General features: G+C 56.9%; 1 protein-coding gene across 1 annotated transcript in view; it reads right to left on the bottom strand.

The window, feature by feature from the left end:
* FGD3 (FYVE, RhoGEF and PH domain containing 3) overlaps positions 1–10,967 on the bottom strand; it is a 55,674-nt gene extending 44,707 nt beyond the window's left edge. The window contains exon 1 of the mRNA XM_006939011.5: positions 10,830–10,967. The gene's annotated coding sequence lies outside the window, so the exon portion shown is untranslated. The remainder of the gene's footprint in view (positions 1–10,829) is intronic.
* Positions 10,968–18,434: the final 7,467 nt, after the last annotated feature.

The following is an 18,434-nucleotide window of genomic DNA, read 5'->3' as shown; positions in this document are numbered from 1 at the left end:
GCACAGGGGGGAGGAGGATGGGGGAGCACAGGGGGAGGATGGGGAGCACAGGGGGGAGGATGGGGGAGCACAGGAGGGGAGGATGGGGGAGCACGGGGGAGGAGGATGGGGAGCACGGGGGAGGAGGATGGGGGAGCACGGGGGAGGAGGATGGGGGAGCACGGAGGAGGATGGGGGAGCACGGGGGAGGAGGATGGGGGAGCACAGGGGGGAGGAGGACGGGGGAGCACGGGGGAGGAGGATGGGGAGCACAGGAAGGGAGGAGGAGGAGGATGGGGAAGCATGGGGGAGGAGGAGGGGGGAGCACAAGATTGGGGCACTGCTACCCCGGGGAAGAAGGGAGGCCTGAACAGGTGCAAACAGTGGTTGGGGAGCACCCCTCTCCCTGCACCTCGTGGAAGGCAATCTGGAGCCTCCACCAAAACAACGATGACAAAATGGCTCACAGCCCTGTGTGCCGCGGCCCCTGCACGTGCCAGTCCTTCGTGCCCACGGATGAGCAAGAACGTGACACACGGCCGTGTCTGTAGGAGGAAAATCACAGACATGAATGGCTGACAATGGGGAACCGCTTCTGTCCATTACCACAGCGCAGAGGTTTCTAAAATAAGTAAAATGGTTTAGTTCATTAAGTAAAATAATTCCTATAATAACAAAATTAAACTGAATTAAAACAAGACAGGTAGTGTCGGCGGGTCAGGATGGAGGACCGTATGAACGAGCAGGATGGGGAGTCCACAGCTGCAGTCACGCGCACGTGGTCGGCTGGTTTTGGCTGATGGTGTGAGCGCTCACTGGGACGGGACAGCCCCTCACAAGTGTGCGTTAGCAAGTGGACGCCGCACGGACAGGTGGACTTCAGCCGTCACTCACCTCACACACAATAGCTGGGACGGATCGGTCTTAACCGCGAGCACTAGAGAGCTTCTAAAAACACGCAGGCGAGACACCTACGCCCTCAAGGCACGCAGATGTCTCGGGCCTAAAAGCCACAGAAAAAAACGTGATAAACCAAACGTCACCGACATGACGCTTGTGCTTATCCAAAGGGGAGCTGCGGAGTAGGAGGAAGTACTTGTAATACATCCATCTGACAAAGGACTTGTGTACAGAATAGATAAAAAATTCCTATGGATACATGTTTTAAAATAAGGCTAGTTTGCTCTTTGTTGCCTCTGGGACAAGATATTATTACTGAAATAATCTTGTGAAATGTGCCTTTCTCTTTCCCTACTTTTGTTTCTACTGCCTTTCAGGAAGATGTTAAGGTTAGTTTTCACCTCTGGCAATGTTTTAGCACCTCTTTCCTACATTAGACATTCTATCTGTCACATTTTTCTAGTGTGATAGTAAACACTAGTCAAATGATACAAAAGTTAAAAAAAAAATTCCTATGAACCAATAAAGACAAAGAATCTGATAAAAATAAATTGAGGAATAGACTAGACCAGGCACTTGGCTTACAAAAGTTGTCTAAACAGACAAGGAGCACACAGGGACAGGCTCAGCAGCACCGTCATCAGGGAAACGTAAATTAAAGCCTCCACAAGATACTGAGATACCACCATGCCCATCAGAGTGGCCAAAGTCCAAGGCTGATGGTACCAAGTGCTGACAGGATGAGGGGTGACAGAAGCACTTGGCATACACCCGCCTACGACCCAGCAATCCCACTCCTGGGGGGGGTCTCCCCAAGAGAAAAGAAAACACCTGTCCCCACAAAGACCTGTCACTATGTCTGTGGAAACCTTGTTCATAATAACTCAAAACTGGAAATAACCCAAATGTCCACCAACTGGAGAATGAATCAGCCAAGTGTGAACGGTCCTAACAGGAAACATCACTCACCTACTGATACACCAGCGACAGGGATGCGTCTCATAAGAAGCCAGATGGAAAAAGCTATTCTAGGCGAAGTGAATCAACAGGCAGAACTTGGGCATGAAGTTGGGGCGGCAAAACCTCTGTGGTGGGGGCTGCTCCGGCTGCTATAACAAAATACCGTAGAAACCACAGGAATGCATCTGCCCCAGTCCCGGGGGAGGGAAGTTGGGGAGGCAGGCGTGAGCAGGGCCGGCCTCCCCTGAGGCCTCCCTCCTGGTGCGTAGACGGCCATCCTCACCCGTGTCCTCACGGGGTCGTCCCTCTGTGCATGTCTGTGTCCACATCTCTGCCTATAAGGACACCAGTCACACTGGATTAGGGCCCACACACAAGACCTCATTTTAACTAGTTAGGTTTTTAAGGGTTCAGTCTCTAAATATGGTCACATTCTGAGGATTGAGGGTTAGGATTTCAGCACATGAATTTGGGGGGCACCGTTCATCCCACAACACCTCTGGAGGGTGGGAACGGGAGAGGATGTCACTGTTGTTGCTCATCAGAGCGGAGCACATGGAAGGAATAAACGTGTCCATGTGTGCAGATGACACACTTGTCTAAGAAAATCCCATGAATCTACAAAAACACTTAGAAGTAGCAAGTCACGGACACAAGATCAATTCACGAAAATCGCTTGAATGTTTATATGCTGGCGATGAACGTGCAGATGCCAAAATCCAAAAAACACAATGCCATGTACACACACACACACACGCACACACACATGCACAAGCATGTGCTAAGCGTGGGTGCTGAAAAGTATAGTATGATGACGAAGGAAACAGAAGTCTTAAAAAAGGCATATTGTGTTCACGGACTGAGGATTCAAGACAGTAACAACATCAATTCTCCCACAAATGACCTGTGAGTTTAATTCAGTTTCTATCAAGGTCCCAGCAAGGCTTTCTGTAGACCTTAGAGGAGCTCATTCCAGAATGTACATGGAGGGCACGGGTCCCCGGGCAGCAGGCGGCCGTGAGCAGGCGGACGACGCTGGAGGAGCCCCTGGCCCCACAGTAAGGTCCCTCTGTAGCCACAGCAAAGGGGACAGGGTGGCGCCGGGGGGACACACACAGGCATCAATGGGGCACAGCGGGAGCCCCACCGCGGGGGCGGGGGGGAGGGGGCTGCCAACCGTGCGAAGGGAGGAAAAACAGCCTTTCCACAAATGGCCTCGGAGGACGGGACCTCCACAGGCAAACAAGAAACCCGACCTAAACCACACGCCTGATACACCAGCACAAAGTGGGTCATAGATCAAACGTAAAATGTAAACTAACTTCAAGAAAAACAGGAGAAAACTTTTGGGACCTGGGGCCAGGACACCAAGAGCACGAGCCCTGATGGGAAAATTGACAAGTGCGAGCTTGGCCGGGGTTAGATGCCCTCACACGTGTGGGAAGGAGAACATGGAGACAGGCCACGCCAGCCCACGGCGTCCAGGATGTGCTGAAACTGGCCACCCACACCCGGCTCGCAAGTGGGCTGCCGCTCTGGGAAGAGCCCGGCAGGTCCTTCTAGAAGGAAAAGGCCACCACCCAGGACACAGCAATAGCCTCGTGTCCGTGCGGAGACGTGAAGTCCTGCGTCCATGCAGACACCTGCACGCAGATGTGCAGCCTCATTCCCCACAGCCCTGGCCTGCACACAGCCCCGTGTGCCCCAGGCGTGCAGGGCCGAGCTGAGGCACGCCCGCAGCCCCGACATGCTGGGTGCACAGCAGACCCAGCGGGTCCATTTGAAACAGCTCCAAGCTCCACCTACAGAGCATTGTTCATGGACGTGCGTTCACAGAGCACAGGTGAGCTGCGTCCTTAGGCAGTTCACACCTGGCTGTGCCCGTGCGGACGTCCTGCTGTGCACGGCACTCCACAGTTGTGCAGGATGTCACCCTCCGGGGAGGCTGCGTAAACCACACGTGAATCTACAGTTAGTTATTGCAGAATAAAAAGGTTAATTTTTAAGAGAGAGATAATGGAGGGCGCCTGGGTGGCTCAGTCGGTTAAAGGTCCAACTTCGGCTCAGGTCATGATCTTGTGGTTTGTGAGTTCGAACCCTACATCGGGCTCTGTGCTGACAGCTCAGAGCCTGGAGCCTGCTTCCAGTTCTGTGTCTCCCTCTCTCTGTCCCTCCCCCACTTGCACTCTCTCTCTATGTCAAAAATAAACATTTTTTAAAAATTAAAAGAAAAAGGGGCTAATGGAGTCCTCTGATTGTTAAGACAAACAGTGACTTACCCAGGGAAACAGGGCAGCTCCCAGAATCCCCAGCACAACAGAAATGGACGTGGGGCCGAGCCCCAAGGCCTCGCAGCTCCTCCACATTAGCCAGCACACCCCCCCCCCGTCACCCTGTGCCCTCTGCCCAGGGCGCCCCCTGCACCACCGTCCACACCCAGCACAGGTGCGCAGGCTGGACACTCCTGCCCTCCAGTGCCCGCCACTCCACTCCCCACAACATCGGCACCTGGCATCACAGCCCCTGCGTCCCCACAGACAGAGTGAAGGAGGAGCAGCCTCAGGGACACCCCGCCTCCCTGCTCCCAGAAGGGAAGCCATGTCTCAGGAGGCCAAGCAGCTGCCAAGGCCAGGCTGGGAGCCAGCAGAGGATGTGGCCGGGACAGCGGGCCACTGACACGGGGCGCAGGGCAGCAGGGCGAGCCAAGGCCCTGCAGGGGAGCATCCCGGTACCGACGGCGATGAGGAAACCGAGGCTCAGGGATGCGCGAAGCCTTCACTCAGTCTCCCAGCAGCTCCCCAAGACGGAGGCTTGCCCGCCCCTCATCCCTGCATGGCTCCCTGCACCCTGCCCCTCCCGCTTACTCTGGGGAGGACCGTCGGGCCAGGGTGGGACAGTGTCAGGCACTGAGGCGGTGGGACACAACGGGCTTTGGAGGGGTCAGCTCTGTCAGCCGGCAGGTGCCTGAACACCCACCCACCCAGTGCCGGACAAGACCCGGGAGGGAACAGCAAACTCCCCACGGATATGCGGGCCGCTGGGCTTGCCGGCTCTGGAGCTGGGCTTCTGGGGTTTTCCATTTTCCTCTCCTTGCTTCTCAGGAATATATGCATTTTTACAAAGAACATTTATCGTATTTGCATTGGGGAGAACAGTCAACCTATTTAAAGATAAGACGGTAAACTCTTATCGCTCATTCGAGATTCCAAACCTCCAGCAACTGCCGTCAGAGGCACTACTGTCTCCACGTCTGTTTATACATGGAAAATTTAATTTCTACTTAGCTGTCTTAAATTTCTCTGAGGAAAAATGCGGTCAAGAAACCCAGGAGGAATGGACCCGGAATGTAATTCTGCTTTCTGAAAACACACTTTTGCAAAATGTTCTCTAGGTTCCTTTCCACTGAAAGCGCATATTGTTCAAAGACAGAAAATGTCTCCTAAATTGGGCGCTGCTGAGCACGTAGCCGGAAGCCAGGCGGCACAAAGGACGACCGAGTGGCCGAGGACGGCCTCGCAGCCCACACCTGGCTTTGGGCGCCAGATGTCAGCGTGAGAGAGTGAGGGCCCGATTGCTGAGCAGTCCCATTACCTCTTTACGCAAACAACACAAAAGCAGAATTGCTCTGAAAACCTTTGACAGTTCAGTCATCTCAGCCAAAAGGAGCCTTTGGGATGCGCTGGAGAACTTGTGGCCTCAGTCCCTTACGCGAGGTGGCGTTTGGGAGCCTTGCAGACAGAACAGGACAGTTACGGGAGGTCCTGGTGAGTGAGGGCAACGCCCCGGGCGAAGTGGCCCCTGGCCTGTGACACAGCACTCTGACGCCCGTCACTGAGGGGGTGCCGTGTCTACGGGCTTTTTTTTAACCCCGTAAGAAAGAAAATCATTGTGCGTATATAGGCACACCTCGCTTCCCTGCAGTTTTTCACAAATGGAAGGTTTACGGCAACCGTGTGTGGAACAAGCCTTTTGGCAACATTTTTCCAAACTTGTTCATCATTATTATATTTGTTTCAGTGATCTGTGATCTTTGATGTTACCATGCTAAGCTGAGCCAAGCCATATAAGATGGTGAACTTAACTGATAAACTGATAGCTGATAAACTGTTGTGTTCTGGCTGCTCACCCGTCCCCCCCTGCATCTCTGTCCCCCTCCTCAGGCCTCCCCATTCCCTGAGACACAATAGTACTGACATTAGGCCCACTCAGAACCCCACAATGGCCCCCAAGCGTTCAAGTGAAAGGAGGAGTCACGCGTCTCTCGCGTTCAATCACAAGCTAGAAAAGATTAAGCTTCGTAAGGAAGACAGGGCGAAACCCAAGCCAGGCTGAAATCTGGGCCACTTGTGCCAAACAGGTAGCCAAGTTGTGAAGGCAAAGGAAGAGTCCTTGAAGGACGCTGCACGCATGCGCCACTCCAGTGGTCACACGGGTGATGAGCAAGGGAAACAGCCTGACTGCTGATAGGGAGGAAGTCTGGCCGGTCTGGATGGGAGATCAAAGCGGCCACGACGTTCCCTTCAGCCAAAGCCTCGCCCAGAGCAAGGCCCAGACTCTTCGATCCGGCGAAGGCTGAGGAGGTAAGGAAGGAGCAGAAGAGGTAGGAGCTAGCAGAGGTTGGTTCAGGAGGTTTGGGGAAAGAAGCTCTCTCTGTGACGCCCAAGTGCAAGGTGAGGCAGCACGTGCTGACGCAGAAGCTGCCGGAATTATCCGGAAGATCTGGCCGAGAGGACTCAGGAAGGTGCTCACACTCAACAGCAGACTTTCCATGCAGATGAAAGAGGCTTCTGCTGGAAGAAGATGCCACCTAGGATTTTCATGGCTGGAGAGGAGAAGTCAGTGCCTGGCTTCAAAGCTTCCAGGGACAGGCGGACTCTGCTCAGGAGCGGATGCAGCTGGTGACTTGAGGTGGAAGCCAGGTGGAAGCTCACTGGCCATTCTGAAAATCCTAAGCCCGTAGCAATCACGCAAAGTCTCCTCCGCCCGTGCTCTTTACTTGGAACAACAAAGCCTGGCGGACAGCAGATCTGTCCACAACACGGTTGACCGAGTGGTTCAAGCCCACTGTTGAGACCTGCTGCTCAGGAGAAAAGATTCCTTCCAAAAGATTACTGCTCAAAGACATTGCACCTGGTCACCCAAGAGCTCTGATGGAGACGAGCAATGAGATTACTGTTGCTTTCATGCCTGCTGCCAACACCACCACCATTCTGCAGCCCACGGATCGAGGGGTAATTCTGACCTCCAAGTCTCATTAGTTAAGAGACACCTTTCGTGAGCTCATAGCTGCCATACACACCGATTGCTCTGATGGATCTGGGCAGAGTAAACTGAAAACATCCTGGGAAGGAGTCACCATCCTAGATGTCATGAAGAACATTGGGGATTCATGGCAAGAGGTCACGATTCAACACGAACAGGAGTTGGGAAGAAGCTGGTTCCAGCCCCAGGGAGGACTTTGAGGGGTTCAGGACTCCAGGGGAGGAAGTCACTGCAGACGTGTGGCAACGGGAGAACCGGAAGCAGAAGGGGGGCCCGAAGACGGCAGGGAGCTGGGCCACCTCAGGATAAAACTCCAACGGATGGGGACTTGCTTCCCGTGGATGAACAAAGAAAGTGGTTTCCTGAGACGGAGTGTGCTCCTGGTGACGATGCTGTGAAGACTGTCAAAATGACAACACAGAATTGAGAATATCACACGAACTTAGCTGACAGAGCAGAGGACGGGGTGTGACAGGATAGACTCCGGTTTTGAAGGAAGTTCTGTGTGTAAAATGCTACCAAACAGCATCACGTGCTACAGAGAAATCGTTCTTGAGAGAAGAGTCAGTCAACGTGGCAAACGTCACAGTTGTCTTATTTCCAGAGATGGCCACAGCCGCCACCTCCCTGCGGGGTCAGCCGCCACTGCCCTGAGGGGTCAGCAGTCTTCAACCCTGAGGGAAGACCCTCCACCAGCAAAAAGATTGTGGCTCGCTGAAAACCCAGATGACGGTTAGCGTTTCTTAACAGTACTTAAGTACTTATTGCAATATTCACTTTGTCCCAGTGGTCTAGAAGGAAACCCTCAATTCCTCTGATTCAAGAAGTAGGGTGACACGGGGTAGCCATCAGCACCCAGGCCCTGGCCCTGAGTTTGGGGTCCACCACCGTCCCGGCCGCACACTGCAGCCCCACGTACGCATCCTCTCCCATTCGGATCCTCACTCTCAGCTCCTGATGAACCAAAGTGATTCAGCCTTCATAGCTCTGTGTATTTAGGGGACTGCCTTTCAGGGGAAGGAGGATGGGAATCTGCTGGCAGCCCCCCCAAACACGCAGTGTGAAAGGAGGGAGTGGGAGGGGCTTACTGGAAATTAATTACTGGGAAACAAAAGGTTCTCGTTTCCTGGTCAAGCATATGTCGCCAGCAACTTCATTCTAAAAGCCCCAGCTGGAGCTCTAGAAAGCCCGTGGGGATTCCCTCCTCGGCACCAGACACACCAGACCTGGCCTCCTTGGTCTCTCACCTCCCACTCAGCCAGGCAGGGGCGGCGGCCACCCCCATTCTGCCCCATCTCCCTGTTCCTGCCGGGGACCCTGGGGGCTGAGCAGCCCCAGGAGGGCATGAGCTGGGGGTGGGGGCAACTCTGGGCTGACAGCCTCAGCTTCCACCTGGAGCATCCTGCCCTTGCCGTGTCCCAGGTTGGGGTGCTCTGTGTCCCCAGGCCACCTCGGGGCTCCCGAACAGCAGACCCCCTCTGAGTGTTCCTCAGATCTGCTCATAGGCTTCCACAGCTCACAAGGGCCAACCTGGAAGTGGGAGGTAGCTTCCTAAACTCACAACCGGGAAGAGTCAGCCCGGGTCCAGCACTCCCATGGAAGTGGGTCCTGGGCTCCCACCCTGCGGCTTCACCAGCCCCTCCCTGAGTTCGGTCTGGCAAACACACAGCTCTCGCCTTGTATGCACCTGCTTCTCTATCCTGCATGCTTTAGCTGAACCAGATCCCTTCTGCAGCAAGATGGCAAAGAGGCAGGAGGGAGGAGGCAGGTGAGGGGTGGAGGGAGGGAGGAGGGAGGGAGGAGGATGAAGGGTGGAAGGAGAAAGGAGGGAGGAGGGAGGAGGAGATGGATGGAGATACAAAAAAGGAAGTGGGTGGGTCACTAGGTGGTTAGCGGTGCTCAGTGCCCACGGGCCAGTTAGTTGAGCGCTACTGGAGGTGCAGGAGCCTCAGGGGAGTGGCAGGACGGTGCCCCCTCCTTGGCTGCAGCGCAGGGTATGGGGCCAGGCATCAGTGCCCACAGGGAGGAGAAGGCCTTCAGCCCCTCGGGGGCAGATCGCTGCCAACATGGGCGCCCAGCCTCTCACTGGACAACTGGTCCCTGTCCACACGTGCACACACACAAGTCCACGCACACACACGGTGGGCAGCAGCTGCGGGGAGGGGGTGGCTTGAGTGGCTGGGATTGCTGAGCCATGGGCATGCTCCAACCCCATCTGTGCTTGAGGGAGGTCCCCACACAGCCCCAAGGCCCCTGGGGGTCCCTCACCATGTGTCCTGGGGTGGGAGGAAGCCCCCAAAGCTGGCCCGAGGCTGTGGGACTGAGGCAGGACTGGCGACCATGAGCCTGGGAAGGCATCCCGCCACCCAGGGAAGCCATTGCAGTCTGACCAGCCATGTGCGTGCAGAGGGCACCCTTTAGCTCCTGTCACCCATAGCAAGCCCTGCTGGACAGCTGGGGACACTGAGGCATGGGCCCCAGTCACATGGTTGGGGGGCAGGTGGTCGTGTCCTGCCCTGAGCCCCCAGAGCCCGTCTGTCCACTGTGCCCAGAGCAGGGCCAGGCCCCCACGGCGCAGGCTGAGGTCACTGAGCGAGCCCACCAAGGGCCCGGGGACGAGCTGTGGCAACCACTGTGGTGCAGAGGAGGAAACTGAGGCCCCGGCCCAGGGTCTACCCGAGGGAGTCGCTGTGCCAGTGGGACCCTGGCCTGGCACAGAGGAGGCCCTGCACCCAGAGCCCGTGGCCTTCAGCCGCCCGCCCCAGCAGCCCAACAGCCAGGCCTGGACGGAACCCCCACCCCAGTCACGTTGAACTTGCCCCGCAAAGGCACTGTGGCTGGGCGTGCCGGCTTACACTAGTTCAAAGAGGAACCGTGTGTGCAGACCCCTTCACTCCAGGCTGAGCTGGGAAGTCGCCCTACATGCCCATGTCCTGGTCCACACCTCCAAAGAGCCTGGGGCCTGGCGTCCCCAAGGACTCGGGAGTGTGCAGTCTTCAGCCTCTCTGTCAAGAAAAGGCACCCTCGACCACATGTATCCGAGGGGCTGGTTTTCCTGAAGAGAGAGAAAGCGGGGGGCGGGGGAACGCTGGAAACTTCAGTGACAGAAGCCAATCCTAGAAGGCAACACCCGCACAGTCCTGCCGGTGTGACCTGGCTGCCAGGGGCTTCTTAGGGTGTGAAATGATGGACAGGCGTCAGGACACGTTTGTCCCAAGCCCACGGAAGGCCCACCAAGAGTGACCCCAACAACGTGTGGGCTCCGGGCCACGATGCCCAGCCCATGCAGGCTCACAGGCGCCCCTCCATGAGGGGGAGGCGGGGGTGGGCCGGGGCGCAGGGTAAATCTCTGAACTTCCCTCCATTTTGCTGTGGACCTAAAACTGCTCTAAAAAAAATTGCTTTTATAAAAAGACTGTCCGGCGTCTGAAACGGGGTCCCCGTTTTCGTGGCAACCTCAGGCCGTGGCATTTCTAAGCACACCCCCACTCCCCTCCCGGCGGCTCAACCACACGTGGGGACGTCCGGAGACAGACACGCACGTGCCCAGCAAACATCCAGGGGCGGGAGGCCGGGGGCGGGCACCCGCCGAGGGAGGGGCAGGCCCCCTCCTCAAGTCACCTGGGCGCACGCAGGCGCTGTGTCCCTGCCCGCCACCCTGCAGGACGAGCAGCGCGGGGACCGGGACCTCACCGCCACCTGAAACCTTTCCAGTCGCACCTACTCACCGCCTTCCCTGCCAAGGGGGCCCAGCAGGAAGCCCTTGTCCGGCCCGGCGCGCGCGGGGAGGCCACCACGGGGCGGGCACGGCGGCCCTGCCCCCTCCGGCCCTCCCTCGGGCGGGGCGGCGCCCGCACAGCCCCTTTCTTCTCCAGCCCCGACAAAGCCAGCAGGGGGCGGGGCGGCCCCGGGGGGTGCCCACCGTCTCCGTGGCAACGCGGAGGGCCGGCTGCTGGGTGCGGTGGGACGCGAGGGCGGAAGCGGGCCGGGGCAGGCTGGGGGAAGAGAGGTGTTATCTATTGTTCCGCAACCCCCTGCGGCCCGCCCTCCCTCTTACAGACTTGTTACAAGGTCCTGAGGCCACAGGACACTTTACTCCACCAGCACGGTTGTGTGTACACGCTTAGCACGTGTCTCGGGAGGCTCCCGGGAGGACACAGTTGCTTACAGAGGGCTTTGTTTGGAGGCCGTGCGGGTGTGTGTCTGTGTGTGTGTGTGTGCATGTGTGCGTGTGAGATGCTGTGTGTGTGTGATGCTGTGTGTGGCTGACACAGGACCCAGGCAAGACATGGGCAGCCCTGCCAGGCCACCCCAAACCAGCCGTTGGTCAGTGAGGGACACACACACACACACACACACACACACGTGCCCACAGGACAGCAACATGCCTGTAGCATCAGGGACAGGAGGTGACAGCCAGGGTGAGGCCCCAGACACCCAGGAGATGCTGGGCCCGTCGTCCTGTCCTCTGGACACAGCTCCAAGTGTCCCCATGTGGCCTTTCCTTTGCCAGGAAATCTGCAGATAGAAACACAGGCTTGTGGTCCACCAAGAATGTCGTGTCATCGGCTCCTGAGGCGAGCGCTACGTGGCATTAAATAGTTAGGAGGCTGTGCAGCAGCCGTGGGGGCCGGATCACCATTTGGGAAAGATGCCTTCTGCCACGTGGAGGGACCGAGTGCAAGTGTCCCTTCTTCCCGCTCAGCCGTGAAGGAAGAGTCTGGCAAATAGCCACCAGGAAGGACGGGGCCGCTGGCTTTCAGGCACTTCCCATCCGGGCTGCATTTCTTCGTCCAAACCCGGGTCTCTTCACCCGAAACTCCCACCCGACTGCCTCTCGGAGAAAGGCTCCCTCCCAGTGCAAAGCCACAGGGGGCTTCAGATTCAGCCCCAAGGTCATCCTGGAAGGAGACCCCGTGCTTCCAGGTGCCACCAGGTAACTCCATCCCGGGGTCCCGAACCCACGGTGACTGTTGCCAACCCCAGTAAAGAAAAGGTGTCTTCAGCTGAGGTTGGAGCCGTGTGATTGGCCTGTGGCATGCAAGAAATGGCAGAAACATTTCAATCCCAAACGTTTATCTGCTGGGTTTAAAGATAGCTAGCAACGGCCTGTCAACAAACGTTTCTGCTGTGCTGCCTGGAGCACAAGAGGCAAGGCATCCTGTCCCCAGCGAGCTGGGCACACACTCTTTTCTCTGCAGCATTGGCCCCCAAGCACACTGGGTCCTGCACCTCTCCCCCGACCTCCACCAGCTACGTGACCCCCGAGAAGGGGCCCCCTCCTGTGCCGGTCTGATGTGCCCGAACACTCTCCTTCAGCACCCAGGCATCGCACCTGTGGGGCCCACAGCCCCGAGCTTGGCCGCTTGCCGCAGAGACGCTGACTCCCCCTGTCAGACACACGGACGGCAAGTAAGCTACTATTACACGGTGAGTGTGACTCCAATAAGGACTGTTTACTAAACGCTTACGTACTGACCAGTGATGAATCAGTTGCTCTGGACACTCGCTGGACGCCAGGCCCCCACGTGAGGGCATCATCGCTTGCCCCCAGGGAGGTGAGCATCATTAATTCTAGTCACAGATGAAGAAGCCTCAAGGTGGGTGAAATGCTTGGGAGGGAGCCGGGAGCGCCTCCAGACAAGGCGGCTGGAGCTCTGTCTGCCGGCTCCTGGCTCACCGGCCTGGGCATGGGTGCCACCGTGGCTCTCGTCCTGACAGCTGGTGGATGGAAGCCACATGTGTGCGCACACACCTGTGTGCTCACACACATGCACGTGCTCACACACACTGTATGCAAGTGTGTATAACACGCTCGCACCCCACATTTCTGTGCTGTGACAAACCCAGAATGTTCTAAATTAAAAAAAAATACTTTATTCTTTTTTTTATTTAAAAAAATTTTTAATGTTTATTTTCAAGAGAGAGAGAGAGACAGAGTGTGAGCGTGGCAGGGGCAGAGAGAGCCAGAGACACAGAATCGGAAGCAGGCTCCAGGTGCTGAGCTGTCAGCACAGAGCCTGACATGGGGCTCGAACTCATGGACCATGAGATCATGATCTGAGCTGAAGCTGGACCTTAGTTGACTGAGCCCCCCAAACACACCTAGAATTCTCTAAAGGACAGTAGGAGGAATACAGGGACACGCCTCTGGGCCTGTTTTGGCACAGAGCTTGCTGTGAGCCAAGGTGATGCAGGACACCTCCCCGGGGAGGGGTGCCTATGGCCCTCCAGAAGCAGCAGGACAGGCACAACCTGTGCCATCTGATCCCCGCAGCCCTGGAGTGAAGCCTGTCTCCTGGCTTTGCTGGTGGAGGCCCCAAGACAAGGCTGGCCATACCCAGGGGGCAGGGCCCGTGAGCCCCTCTCCCAGGGGGCCCCCGACCGGCGGCTCTCCCATCAGTCTGCAGACTGGGGGTCTCTGAACAAGAAGCCCCTCCCCTGGCAGCCTCAGGGGTGCCCCCTGGCCCACACAGAGGGTGTAGCAGGGGGTGGAGGTGGCCGCAGGGCCTGGCCAGGATGGCGGAAGCCCCATGTGTTTGCGGAGGCCTCACCCGTGTCATGGGAGGGATGCCCCAGCCCGGCCCCGCCATAGCTCCAGCGCTCTGGGTGACACGTCCCAAGTCTCAGACCTGAACACACGAGCACGCGGCTTCCCCCAGGCTGCCTCTCTGTCACGGCTGCGTACACGGGGCACCACAGCCTAAATGATGAGTGCATCCGCGCTTGGGGAATATGGTGCTAAAACCCGTGCCAACTGTCCCTTGGAAAACACCGTATTTCATCTCAGTTTTGGACACGTCCTCCATTCAGCCCAGAAGAGCATCAACAGACAGAGAAACCCAGTGAGACCCCGCCTTGATGGGTCTTCAGATTCTGGTAGCACCTGCAGGGACCTGGGACCTGAACCGGAGGGCAGCCGACCCCATCCACCTCAGGCCACTGACCCGTCTCCTCTGCAGCCCACGGCAGCCCAGCCAGAACAACCCCCTGACCACACCCTCCTTCCCTCAGGGACCCTCTGACCACGCCCTCCTGTCCCTGGACATCCCCTGGGAAGATGAGGCTGGAGCATGTGCTGGCCCCAGAAAGGATGAAAATGCTCAGAAAAAAAGGTGGGACTTGTCGGCAGGACTCAGGACCTGGTCTGGGGCAGCTCCCAGCAGCCAGAGCCGGAATCACTTAAGCAACAAAAGAAAGGGTGTCAGATTTAACCCGCAGAGTCAATATCCATGAGTCCAAGCTGATGTTAATAACTGAAGTCAGCCAGCCGTGCGGGGGACCAGAACCCCAGCCCACAGTGACGCTGCACAGAGGCTTGGGAGGCGCCAGGAACAGGGGCTGAGGACAGGACCACACGCGGGAAGACGGCGGGGGTCTCAGGAGAGACCGGATCCGCACCGTCTCCCCCGAGATGCTTAGCAACCTTGAAGGCGAAGGAGAAACCAGTGGAACCCAGTGACCAGGCCAGGTCGCCAGGGAGACGCTGCAGATGCGTGCCATCCCTGAAGCCCCGGTGTGACCTTCTGCAAGGTTCCCCCCAAATGTAAGCAGCCTGCAGCCACAAGGAAACGGAGGGCAAGCTCAAACTGAGGGCCCTGCGCTGTGGCAAATCGGGGAGAGTCAGGGGAAGGACAGCTAAGTGCAGGGTGGCATCCGGAGCAGGAAAGGAAAATCACTGTCAGTGGGTGAAATGTGGGTGGGTCTGGAGTTTAGACGGCAGGGGAGGGGGGGGTGGGCACCAAGGCGGCTGTGCCTGATTTGGCAGGTGTGCTGTGGTTGCCTACATTCAGGGACCCCATGAGGAGCCAGGGACTGGCTACCAGTTCCCCAGCTTTCCTGTAACTCTAACATTGGCTTGGAATAAACACCTCGGCGGTTCCCCATGGCCCGCAGGATGAGGCACAGACGCCCTGTCCTGGCATTCAAGGCTCCTCAGCAAGGCTCCAGCCTTCCGTGGGGCTGGAAATGCCCTTCCTTTCCCAGGCAACAGCCCGTTTTGCTCGGCCTTTAAGGGGAAAGCTACTCTGGCTCCGGTAACCTGAGGGCCACACCTGACCTCTCTGACCCATCACACCCAGCTCCTGCCCGTCCTCATGGACCCCTGGGCCCACCACACGACACACACACACACACACTCACACATACCTGGCAAGCCTCCTGGTCTTCTGAGCCTGGGGGCGCTGGGTGGGCACCCACTCTGCTATTCTTTGTGCTCACATGTCATCCAGGGGCAGCGGTTAGGGGCTGTTACTTACCCTCTCTGTGCTCCATTTCCTCATCCATATAATGAGAATAATGAGTACCAATCTCTCCCAGTTGTTGAGGGGATTAAAAGAGGTTTAGTACAGCCCCTGTTGTCAGGGCCACCAGGATATCACCTCCCCACAGGCTGGTGGGCATGCCCCTGTGACCATGTGGGCGTGCCCAACACTGCAGCTCCTCAGGCCACCGTCAACACTTGGAACCTGGAACAGAGTCTAACCAGAGCGCAGCACCTGCTGGGTGCCCTGGAACAAATGTGGAAGCAAATGTGGGGCCCCTGTTGCTCATGCTCACACTCGTCCAGGAGAAAACTGAGGGCGGGGAGGAGGGCTGAGAAGCCCTCTTGATTCTGAGCCACCAGCGTCCTTGGCGATTCTGTTCTGCTGCTCACTTGTGAAAACCAACACCTTCCACAGCAGGAAACATCTCGGCTGTTCTATTCGCACGCTTAGAGGGTGGTTTCCACGACCAAGGGCTGACGTCCTGCCTGCAAATGAGGTGCAGAAATGGCTTCACGTTTAGGATTTCTCTTTGGGGCCCAGTGACTCGCTGAGGGTCCCTCCACAGGACGGAGCCCACTGACAAGCCGCTCCTGTCGCGCGGGCACAAAGCTAGACTTGATTTCCTGCCGTTCTGGGAGCTCTTGTGTTCTCACATCGAATTTACCTTTGGGATGTAGCTGGATCCTGTGGGATCTGAAACTTTTAAACAAAGCAGAAAGCTGCTGGCTTTGAAGATGGGGCAGGGAAAGAGACCCTCTCCTGGAGCCTTTGGGGGGCGCACGGGTCTGCCACAGGAGTTCTAGCCCATGAGACCCATACCGAGCTCCCGACCTAAATAAAGACTATACGGGTCAAGTCTGCCGTTTCAAGCCATGACGCATGTGGTAATCTGTTATGGTAGCAATAGAAAATTAATTCAGGCTTTTTCTTGGAACTAGAGAAGCTGATTCAAAAATTCATCTAAAATACTAAAAGTCCAAGAGGCGCCTCGGTGGCTCAGTTGGTTAAGCGTCCGACTGTTGATTTCAGCTCAGGTCATGATCTCACAGTTTGTGAGTTCAGGCCCCGAATCAGGCTCTGTGCTGACAGTGCAGAGCCTGCTTGGGATTCTGTGTCTCCCTCTCTCTCTGCTCCTCCCTATTCATTATGTGCTCTCTCTCTCTCTCAAAAATAAATAAACATTAAAATAAATAAATAAATAAATAAATAAATAAATAAACGTTAAATAAATAAATACGTAAGTAAATAAATATAAAAAGCATTGTAGAGGGCCATACAAAATTTCTCCTTTCTTCCATGGTTCCTCTCTTGACTTACCATAACGTCATATATTTATTATTTAATTTGATTCAAAATAACGAAAAGTTTGAATTTTAAATTATTAGCATGAGTTTTACGGTTAACCTTTCTAGGATGCAATGCCAGTTTTAAATGCAAATAGAAGAGCATTTAACTCACTCGAGTTACACGGAGTTGTGCAGTCTGTGTTCTGATGCTCATTCCTGACAGAGGGACCTGCTCGCTGAGCCGAGGAAGACCAGCAGGACGACGAGAGGGCCCCCAGCTTGGAGCCAGCTGTGGACATGCTTCTGGGCAGCAGAACCTTCAGCCAGGTGCAGGGCCTGCACAGGTGAGCACAGAGGCCTGAGGACTGCGAAGGTCGCAGCCACCCCGACTGAGCAACGGGGAGCAGAGCAGGGTCCTGGCAGAGTAGGTAACAGCAACCCCATGGGGGTACAGTGGTGGGCACAGCCGTGCAGCATCGGTAGGCACAGCCATGAAGCAGCGGTGGGGGCACAGCTGTGCAGCAGAGGTGGGCAGGGGCGCTACACCAGCCCGGCGAGGCAGCGAGGCTTCCCAGGGAAAGGCTCCTGAGTCTTGATGATGAGCAGTGATCAGTCAGAGGAACGCTGGGACAAGCATTCTAAGGTGGGAACAGAATGTGAAAGGACAGAAGCCGATGAACAATCTTGGGCGGGATGATGGGTGGGGGTCATTCTGAGGACAACCTTGACTAGTAACGCTGCCTCGATGGCTGTGACGGCTGTGTCTGCCCTGGACTCCACGGCCTACAGCTTGTGCAGCGGTCAGCTTGCAGTCAGTGCCATGGGAGCAGGGGAGGCAGTGGTGGCAAGAACACTCCTTTTGTGTGATTGCGAGGAAGAGTGGGGGTCCAGGGAACAGCAGGGTGTAAGTCTGGAGATGGCAGAGCCCAGCCATTCCGCAGGGCCGTGGGGTGAGCCAAGGACCCCTGTTTCTCACCTGTAATATGGGGGTAGTGACACGCACCTGACTGGGGCCTGCAGGGGGGCCCCATCCATCAGCCGCTGCCCAGGACCCCGGCTACTGTGGGCGCCTGATGCCGCTGTGCTCAGCCCCCGCGGGGTGCAGGCCACACAGAGTCCGGCAGAGGAGACCGGGGGGCGCACTGCCTCCCCACATCGCTTCCAGACCAGAAAGGTGCCAGGCTGGACTGCGGGCGCCCTCCTCCCCGATGAATCAGTAATTCTTGCTGCTCAGTGCTTTCTTTCCCCGACAGGCAAGCAAATGGTAAGACTGCCTCACACCCGATGGCCCCTGCCTGCTGGGCGCTTTCACACAGGAACTCGCGCCCTTCCCTGTTCTCAGGGCCACAGAGGCTCCGAGAGGTGAGGCAGAGCACCCAGGGTCACACAGCCAGGAGGCAGTGAGAAGCAGCCTCGGACAACGGGGGGCAACAGTCCTCCCTTCCAGGTGGGGAAGCCCCATCTCCCACAGACGTGTTGTGGGGTAGGATGGGACCGATCGTGGCCCAGCGGAACCTCACGACCACCCGTCAGTACATCCTGTTGTCTACCACACGCGGATGGGGACGCTGAGGCTCACAGAGCTGGAAAGGCTCTGGCCCACAGCATCAACCGTGAGATGGGCTCCTGGGATGGGCCTTGGGCTGAGGACGTTAGCCCGATGCCAGGCCAGCCGTGAAGTGCAAACTGAAGCCGGGTGATAGGGTCAGCTGGAGTGACCAGTCTGAGGCCCGGGCAGCATTGAATACCTAACCCTCATCCCCACCATTGGAAATCTGCA

Source organism: Felis catus, chromosome D4 (genome assembly GCF_018350175.1).
Source record: "Felis catus isolate Fca126 chromosome D4, F.catus_Fca126_mat1.0, whole genome shotgun sequence".
Taxonomy (NCBI): domain Eukaryota; kingdom Metazoa; phylum Chordata; class Mammalia; order Carnivora; family Felidae; genus Felis; species Felis catus.
The sequence above is the reverse complement of the archived record's forward strand: the minus strand, read 5'-3'. Positions and strand labels throughout refer to the sequence as shown.